This window comes from Bos indicus x Bos taurus, chromosome 6 (assembly GCF_003369695.1).
Source record: "Bos indicus x Bos taurus breed Angus x Brahman F1 hybrid chromosome 6, Bos_hybrid_MaternalHap_v2.0, whole genome shotgun sequence".
Taxonomy (NCBI): domain Eukaryota; kingdom Metazoa; phylum Chordata; class Mammalia; order Artiodactyla; family Bovidae; genus Bos; species Bos indicus x Bos taurus.
Window position 1 is genome coordinate 12,343,974 of NC_040081.1, and position 10,471 is coordinate 12,354,444.

Below are 10,471 nucleotides of genomic sequence, written 5' to 3' on the forward strand. Positions count from 1 at the left end.
TTCTACCTTTCTGTCAAAACGATTCTCAAAAATAAGCTGGCATATTCTTCCGAGGACCCAGCTTCTGCCTCCACAGCAAGAAATGATCTCTGCATCTCCGTCTGCACCCCGCACCCTGCCTTCTCTCCCGTTGCTGGGGATCAGTAGTTCATGCACCTGGCAGAGGCTGAGACCCTTCTCCTCCAGCTGACCCCACCCCTGCTGGCAGGCACTACAAGTCCCCCCCACCCCACCCCAGCCCACCTTGTCATAAATCATTTCTTCTGCACTGGACATTCTACTTAATGCCCCGTTTCTTTTCTTCACAGCCAGGTACCTTCAAAGGCCTACGTGTGCTTGCTGTCTGCCACCTCTCTCTCTCATGCCCCTTAAGCCCACTCCAGTTTCCTCCACAAATCCACGAAGCAGTCTACCCAAAGTTACCAGTGTCATTAATTCGAGGGGCTAATGTCTAGTCTTCATCTTACCCGATCTCTCAGCAGCATTTAACACAGTCTACCATCTCAATCTTAGAGAACATTTTCCTCTTTCAGACAGTACATTGGCCTAATTTTCCTCCTACCATTCTCTGCACTCCTCAGTCTCTAACTGTTCCCTTTTCCTCAACCTGGCTTTTACATTTTGGAACTTTTTTTTTCTACCTTCACTCACTCTCAGAATACTTGGCCCTAATCTCAATGGCTTTAAGTTATGTTACTGACTCTCAAATATGTTTCTCCAGCCCAGATCACTCATACATTCCAAACATGTAGATCCAACTGCCTACCTGAAATCTACATTGGAGATCTACTAGGCAAGAATGTGCAAAGCTGAGCTTTTAATTGTGACAAAACTTGCTCCCTTTACGATCTTTCATATCTCAAGAATTGGCAATTCAGTTCTTCCTTCGATCAGGCCAGAAATCTCAGTGTCTTTATTACGCTAACCATTTGAAATCCCATTATTTTTACCAAGTTACAACCAGAATCTGACTACTTCCGACAACAACTTCTGCTGCCTCCCTTGGGCCAAATCACCATCATATTCTCTATACTACTGGAAAGTAAGAAAGTGAAGGGAAAGGGGACTATACTGTTGGAATAGTCCCCTCCCTGGACTCTCAGGCACTCCTCTTACCTCTCTTCTGTTTACTATTGGTGTGTGTGTGCTCTGTCACTCAGTCATCTGACTCTTTGTGACCCTTTGGACTGGAGCCCACCAGGCTCCTCTGTCCATGGGGTTTTTCAGGCAAGAATACTGGAGTGGGTTGCCATTTTCTCTTCCAGGGGATCTTCCTGACCTAGGGATCAAACCAGAATCTTGCATCTCCTGCACTGCAGGCAGATTCTTCACCATTCAGCCATCAGGGATTAAGTAGCTTATTAAAACAAGTCAGAGCACGTCACTTCTCTGCACAAAACCCTCCAGTGGTTCCCTTTACCACTCAGAGTGAAACCCAAAGTCCTGCATGTAGCCTTCGAGGCTGGACCCAACACTGCTCCCTATTACCTTCGTCACCACTCTTCTGCGGACGTGCTGGGCTGCTTCCACCTCAGCGCTGCTGCTGAGACCCTTCCTCGGAGATCCGAGCAGCTGTCTCCACTTACTTGTTTGCAAAATTAAGTCACTGTCTCAGTAAAGCCTTCCCTGACAATCTTATCCATAAGACTTCAAACCATCTTATTCAAGACTTCAAACACCTAACTCCTTTACAGGACTTCATATCCTCCTTCCTTGAATTTTTTTTCCTTCTTACGATTACTATTTGACATGTTTCCTCATTTTGTTTATTTTATGAGGGTGGAGATTTTTCTCCCTCTTGTTCATGATGTACTTCAAGCTTCTAGAACACAGTGTTTAGAACACAGTGACTAATAACTATAAATAATAAATATTTAAATAATAAACTAAAATATCTTTAGTTGAACAAATAACGGATTGCTCTCATCTTTGCAGTTAGAAAAGCTGAGGCTCCTGGTTCATATGAGTTGTCTGAAAGTAACCAAATTTGGAAAATTCATCAGTGGCCACAAGACTGGAAAAGGTCAGTTTTCATTCCAATCCCAAAGAAAGGCAATGCCAGAGAATGCTCAAACTATCACACAATTGCACTCATCGCACATGCTAGTCAAGTAATGCTCAAAATTCTCCAAGCCAGGCTTCAGCAATACGTGAACCATGAACTTCCAGATGTTCAAGCTGGTTTTAGAAAAGGTAGAGGAACCAAAGAACAAATTGCCAACATCCACTGGATCATCGAAAAAGCAAGAGAGTTCCAGAAAAACATCTACTTCTGCTTTAATGACTATGCCAAAGCCTTTGACTATATGGATCACAATAAACTGTGGAAAATGCTTAAAGAGATGGGAATACCAGACCACCTGATCTGTCTCTTGAGAAACCTATATGCAGGTCAGGAAGCAACAGTTAGAACTGGACATGGAACAACGGACTGGTTCCAAATAGGAAAAGGAGTACATCAAGGCTGTATACTGTCACGCTGCTTATTTAACTTATATGCAGAGTACATCATGAAAAATGCTGGGCTGGAAGAAGCACAAGCTGGAATCAGGATTGCTGGGAGAAATATCAATAACCTCAGATATGCAGATGACACCACCCTTATGGCAGAAAGTGAAGAGGAACTAAAGAGCCTCTTGATGAAAGTGAAAGAGGAGAGTGAAAAAGTTGGCTTAAAGCTCAACATTCAGAAAACTAAGATCATGGCATCTGGTCCCATCACTTCATGGGAAATAGAGGGGGAAACAGTGTCAGACTTTATTTTTGGGGGCTCCAAAATCACTGCAGATGGTGACTGCAGCCATGAAATTAAAAGACACTTACTCCTTGGAAGGAAAGTTATGACCAACCTAGACAGCATATTCAAAAGCAGAGACATTACTTTGCCAACAAAGGTCTGTCTAGTCAAGGCTATGGTTTTTCCAGTGGTCATGTATGGATGTGCGAGTTGGACTGTGAAGAAAGCTGAGCGCCAAAGAATTGATGCTTTTGAACTGTGGTGTTGGAGAAGACTCTTGAGAGTCCCTTGGACTGCAAGGAGATCCAACCAGTCCATTCTGAAGGAGATCAGCCCTGGGATTTCTTTGGAAGGAATGAGGCTAAAGCCGAAATTCCAGTACTTTGGCCACTTGATGCGAAGAGTTGATTCATTGGAAAAGACTCTGATGCTGGGAGGGATTGGGGGCGGGAGGAGAAGGGGGCAACAGAGGATGAGATGGCTGAATGGCATCACTGACTTGATGGACTTGAGTTTGAGTGAACTCCGGGAGTTGGTGATGGACAGGGAGCCCTGGCGTGCTGCGATTCATGAAGTCATGAAGAGTGGGACACGACTGAGCGACTGAACTGAACTGAACCCCAGGGATTGTAAACTGCCTAAATCATAATTACTTAAGGGGAAATAAAGGAAATATTATTATACAGAATAAACTTTCAGCATCAATACACAAATCTGAAACTTGTTTAAGCTGCAAGAAATAGAAAACTGAAGTCCAAATACTTTAACAAGGAAAATACATTATTTCACAGAACAAGAGATGAGTTAGTTCTAGGGTTGATAAACTAGATAAACCACCTGGTAAATTCAGTGACTCAACAATATAAACAAGGATCCAGGTTCTTCCCATTTTTCAGCTTGTCCTTCCAAGAGTATAAACTTTATCATCCAGGTTAAAAGACTTCATCATCCAAAATACTACATGGCATAGTTCCTAGTGTCATAGCCAGACAGGACAGCATCCAGTGGAAGGTAAGATTGCTTCCTTTCCTCTACACCTAACCCCTTACCCCCCTCTCCCCAGCAAAGAAACATTTCTTAGGTCACATGCTATATTCCTGTTCAGCTTAGAATGGTAAGGATGTACCCCAAAGCTAGAAGTGGGCTATTCCCCTTAGAACATGCCTGCCAATGCAGGAGACTTAAGAGACGCAGGTTTGATCCCTGAGTCAGGAAGATCCCCTGGAGGAGGGCATGGCAACCCACTCCAGTACTGCCTGGAGATACCCATGGACAGAGGAGCCTGGTGGGCTACAGTCCATGGTGTCGCAAAGCATCAGCCGTGACTGAAGTGACTTAGCACGCATATGGGTATTCAGGGAAGGGAAGAGAGCTGCACAGATTGTACTGGTTTTTTTCAAGAAGTTTAGGAAACACTGTCTGATATAATAAGTATACTGGGAAAGTAAAAAAAAAAAGTTTGTTTTTATTGTCCTCCTTTATAGCTGCTATGCTATACATGTAACAGGAACGCTGAAAAAATAGTCATTATCTCCTCCAGACTCTGCATCGCACCCACAAATGTATTTTGTGTTCTCTCTTGCACTGTGTTCCTAATGTGCCAGTGAGTTCCATGCTGGGGATTTCTCCCCTCCCTCCCCCTCCCCCCACCCCACACAACAAAACTCCTTGGAACCGGAAAAGTTCAGTCATTTCATTCCACTTGAAGTTCTTCCAAAAACTCCAGTCCCACAAAGGGCCCATTAAGCCAGGATTGCATCCTCCCCTTCCAGATGCCCCTTTGCCCTGCCCTAACTTCAATGAAAAGCTTAAAAAAAAAAAAAAAAAAAAGGAAGTAAAAGGCACTCTATGCCTGAAACCACATTTAGTAATCAGTTTTCTTCAGTTCTGCTTTTCTTTTTTATTACTTTAAATAAAGTAGGAAAGCGGGGTGTGGTGCCAGGGGAGTGTAACAACTAACTGAACGCTAGAGATCGCATCCACCATCCACCCACGAGATTCCGCTCACAAAGCGAACAAAAGGACAGACAGTTCGTCTCCAGACCCTGTTCCTGCAGGGGCTGAAGCAACAACTTGCTGTTGGGTGGGAAGCAGCGCTCAGCTGACTGGTGCGTGGCCACGCGGTGTTATGTGTACAGTGCCCTGTTTTGTATCACTGTCACAAATCCAAGGGACTCGGAGGCAGCTTCCACTAAAGATGGGCCTGGGGAGTCACCACAGTCCTTCTTCCAAAAGCCTCAATTCCTCAGACTTGACCTTCCACTCATATTTGCTCTTTGAATATTTTCAGGACCTTTTTCACCCCTAACCAAAAGAATTCGATTCCCTATTACTCAAACTATGAGGGAGGGATTCCCTCCAGGGCACAGGGCTAAGAGGACCAATTTGAAAAGTGATAATCAACCCCATCTCCTACCTTCCTCTCGTTCAGTTTGGAAGAAACCTAGCTCATCCACCTTGAGACCACTCTGCTGAAAGAGGAAACACTGAATACACACAGGCATGAGCTTACAGACGGTCTTCCCCAGTGACTCGGTGATAAAGGACCGGCCTGCCAATGCAGGAGACATGAGTTTGATCCCTGGGTCAGGAAGATCCCCTGGAGAAGGAAATGGTGACCCCCTCCAATATTCTTCTTGCCTGAAAAACCCCATGAACAGAGGAGCTGGGCGGGCTACAGTCTATAGGCTCCCAAAAGAGTCGGACATGACTTAGTGGCTAAACAACAAAGCTTACAGACATGAAGTGAGAGGGAAATGAAGCCTTTGGGATGGCCAGTAGGCACTGCACTGGCAATTAGACGTGATGAGTGGGAAAGACAAAAAAAGACAAAATGTCCTTACAGGCAGGAGGAAAGCACAGAAGGAAACACTCTGTCACAGCTCAGTGATAAACCTGTCCCGGAGAGGGCCCCTTGCTGGGAAATTGCCACTGTGGGCTTCTGCCTCGTTCTTTATCTGCTCCCCTGCTCTCCAGCTCATGCTAAGGCCACCAGACTCCTTAAAATTCACGCAAGTGAACACATCTTACTTTTGGGAGACGTCAGGAAAGAGGTCTTTCACCACCCAATCTGTTACTCCTCCCCTAAGAGCCATCCCCAGGGTTTCAACCTTGAGGCTGGAGAAGCATTCTCACCTTGGACAGCTGCCCCCTGAACAAGGTTTGAAGGGCATGGGTCTGCTACAACAGATATATTTTTTTAAGTAAATACTACATCACTATAGGATACCCACTGCTTGAATCCACAGATTCAGAACTACAGATATAGAAGAACCAAGTTTATGGGGAAAGCCAATTGTAAATTATACAAGGGTTTTTGACAGCACAGAAATCAGGGTCCTTTTCAGGGTCCTTGATGGCTCAGTGGGTAAAGAATCCGCCTGCAATGCGGGAGACATTGAGCCCTGGGTCGGAAAGATCCCCTGGAAAAGAGAACAGCTACCCGTTCCAGTATTCTTTCCTGGAGAATTCCATGGACAGAGGAGACTGGCGGGCTACAGTTCATGGAGTTGCAGAGAGTCAGACATGACTTAGCAACTAACACTTTAACTTGAATTCAATGCTAACTAAAGTTCCTGTTTGTGGCCTATCAAACTTGCATTGTACATCTGTTTTAATTATTAAACAAAAAAACACTGACAAGAAACAAAGATTGTGCACGTTTAAAGATTAAATGCCTCTTTCTGGAATGCCAATGCCAGCCTTCCTTTGGGGATAATAACTCTCTTCCCAGGTGCAAGCCCAGACTGACTTGCTATGTACATGCTGGACTGTTCTTTTGAAACCTTGAGAAACCCTGATGTAACACTGACATGTTTAATGTTCTTTGTTTTGACAAGATACAAAACTGCTGAAAACTGCTTCTCAAAAAGTGCTGAGAGCATTTTCTCAGAGTAATCTGGAAAGCAGGCTTCTAGGCTAGTCCTTAGTTTGGCTCAAATAAAACACTTTATAATAAGAATAGAAGACTGTTTATTATTTTCACTGACAAAAGAAAATGCTTTGCTGGCTGCTTCATGATCACCAATGGCCGCTCTCATTCTTAACAGATTTGGTTTCTTTCCTCTTTCCCCTCCCAGCTTACTAGAAACATGATGAGCTCTATTACCCCTAAAGAATATACAGTGGAAGTTACAAACAGATTCAAGGGATTAGATCTGATAGACTGCCTGAAGAACTATGGATGGAGGTTCATGACATTGTTCAGGAGGCAGGGATCAAGATCATCCCCAAGAAAAAGAAATGCAAAAAGGCAAAATGGTTGTCTGAAGAGGCCTTACAAATAGCTGAGAAAAGAAAAGAAGCTAGAGGCAAAGGAGAAAAGGAAAGATATACTCATTTGAATGCAGAGTTCCAAAGAATAGCGAGGAGAGACAAGAAAGCCTTTCTCAGTGATCAGTGCAAAGAAATAGAGGAAAACAATGGAATGGGAAGGACTAGAGATCTCTTCAGGAAAATTAGACATACCAAGGGAACATTTCATGCAAAGAGGGGCTCAATAAAGGACAGAAACGGTATCGACCTAAAACAGAAGCAGAAGATATTAAGAAGAGGTGGCAAGAATACACAGAAGAACTGTACAAAAAAGATCTTCATGACCCAGATAACCATAATAGTGTGATCACTCACCTAGAGCCAGACATCCTGGAATGCAAAGTCAAGTGGGCCTTAGGAAGCATCACTATGAACAAAGCTAGTGGAGGTGATGGAATTCCAGTTGAGCTATTTCAAATCCTAAAAGATGATGCTGTGAAAGTGCTGCGCTCAATATGCCAGCAAATTTGGAAAACTCAGCAGTGGCCACAGGACTGGAAAAGGTCAGTTTTCTTTCCAATCCCAAAGAAGGGTAATGCCAAAGAATGCTCAAACTACCACACAATTGCACTCATCTCACACGCTAGCAAAATAATGCTCAAAATTCTCCAAGTCAGGCATGTGAACTGTGAACTTCCAGATGTTCAAGCTGGATTTAGAAAAGACAGAAGAACCAGAGATCAAATTGCCAACATCTGCTGGATCATCGAAAAAGCAAGAGTTCCAGAAAAATATCTACTTCTGCTTCATTGACTATGCCAAAGCCTTTACTGTATGGATCACACAAACTTTGGAATATTCTGAAAGAGATGGAAATACCAGACCACCTGCCCTGCCTCCTGAGAAATCTATATGTAGGTCAAACAGCAACAGTTAAAACTGGACATGGAACAACAGACTGGTTTCAAATTGGGAAAGGAGTACATCAAGGCTATATAGTCACCCTGCTTATTTAACTTATATGCAGAGTACATCATAAGAAAGGCCGGGCTGGATGAAGCACAAGCTGGAATCAAGATTGCCGGGAGAAATATAAATAACCTCAGATATGCAGATGACACCACCCTTATGACAGAAAGCAAAGAAAAACTAAAGAGCCTCCTGATGAAAGTGAAAGAGGAGAGTGAAAAGCTTGGCTTAAAGCTCAACATTCAGAAAATCAAGATCACGGCATCTGGTTCCATCAGTTTATGGCAAATAGATGGGGAAACAATGGAAACAGTAACAGACTTTATTTTCTGGGGCTCCAAAATCACTGCAGATGGTAACTTGCAGTCATGCAATTAAAAGATGTTTGTTCCTTGGGTGAAAAGCTAGGACCTACCTAGACAGCATATTAAAAAGCAGAGACATTACTTTCCCAACAAATGTCTGTACAGTCAAAGTTATGGTTTTTCCAGTAGTCACGTATGGATATGAGAGTTGGACTATAAAGAAAACTGAGCACCGAAGAATTGATGCTTTTGAACTGTGGTGTAGGAGAAGACTCTCGAGAGTCCCCTTGGACTGCAAGGAGATCCATTCTAAAGGAAATCAGTCCTGAATATTCATTGGTAAGACTGATGCTGAAGCTGAAGCTCCAATACTTTGGCCACCTGATGCATAGAACTGACTCACTGGAAAAGACCCTGGTGCTGGGAAAGATTGAAGGCAGGAGAAGGGGATGACAGAGGATGAGATGGTTGGATGGCATTACTGACCGGATGGACACGATTTTGAGCAAGCTCCAGGAGTTGGTGATGGACAGGGAAGCCTGGTGTGCTGCAGTCCACGGGGTCACAAAGAGTCAGACACGACTAAGGGACTGAACTGATAGGACCAGATGCCATGATCTTAGTTTTTCGAATGTGAATTTTAAGCCAGCTTTTTTCTCAGGAGACAGGTAAAGTGGTCTGGTATTCCCATCTCTTCAAGAATTTTCCACAGTTTGTTGTGATCCACAGTCAAAGGCTTTAGCATAGTCAATGAAGCAGAAGTAAATTTTTTTTCTGGAATTCCCTTGCTTTCTTTACGATCCAACAAATGTTGGCAATTTGATCTCTGTTCCTTTGTCTTTTCTAAGGCCAGCTTGTACATCTGGGAGTTCTCCGTTCACATACTGCTGAAGCCTAGCTTGAAGGATTTTGAGTATTACCTTACTAGAATGTGAAATGAGTGCAACTGTGTGGTAGTTTGAACATTCTTTCACATTATCCTTCTTTAGGATTAGAATGAAAACTGACCTTTTCCAGTCCAATGGCCACTGCTGAGTTTTCCAAATGTACTGACATATTTCACTTACTAGCATACAATATATTTCATTTCAGTATGCTTCTATAAACATTACTTTTAGTGACCTCACACTATTTACCTAAATGGTATCCCACTTATTTAACCATTTCTCTATTGTTGTACGTATGCTTCTTTTCATTTTTACTCTATCAACAGTAAGTAATGAACTTCTCATAGCTAACTTTTTGCACAGATCCTTGATTATTTCCTTAGAAAATTACCAGAGAAAAAAGTCATCCATTTAATTTTAGTCTCACAAAGCAGTTATAATTTATATGGCAAAAATCAAATACATTAAATTATATATCCAAGCTCTCTCAGTGGCAAAATTGTATCTAAAATCCAGGTTTCTCATTTCTTGTCTAGTGTATGTTCTACTCTCGAATCATCTAAAGCTCCTTGGTCACCATAGTGGAAGGACAGGTATTGCATAGGTGGGAAATTCCAGAACATTCTTACTAGTCATAGTTTTAGTTTTGAAATACTTGTTCTTTCCACTTAATTACATTCATCTCCATATATTCCTGCATATGGACTTTGCTGTTTAGGTTCTTGTTTGGGTTTTCTGTTTGTTTTTTTTTTTCTCTTCCACTTGTCCTTTAAAATTGACACATTTATTTTTCTAATACCATTTAGCTGCTTTTAAGTATTATTAGGCTGGCAAGTACACATAGACAGGCCTAGGAAGTCCTGATGGAATTAATCAGCCTAGATTATCAGTCTGGGAATGACAGATTGGTGAAAGTGACCATAAACACTCAAAAGAACCCATGATCCATTAAAACTTCTTCTTGTTAATTTTGTTCTATTAATTGGAGTTTCTAGAGAAATAGAACCAATAGGATATATGCATATATACAGTTATTACAAAAAATTAGCTTACGTAATTATGGAGACTGATTAAGGCCCACGATCTGCAAGATGGAGACCCAGAAAAGTCAATGGTTTGGTTCAACTCTGAAAGCCAAGGAGTTTGAGACCTAAGAAAAATCATGTTTCCATTCAAGTCAGAAGGCAGGAAAATACCAATTGAAGTCTCAGTGCAAATGCACTGAGTCTGCCTGCAATGCAGGAGGACCTGGGTTTGATCCCTGGGTCAGGAAGAACCCCTGGAGAAGGAAATGGCAACCCACTCCAGTATTCTTGCCT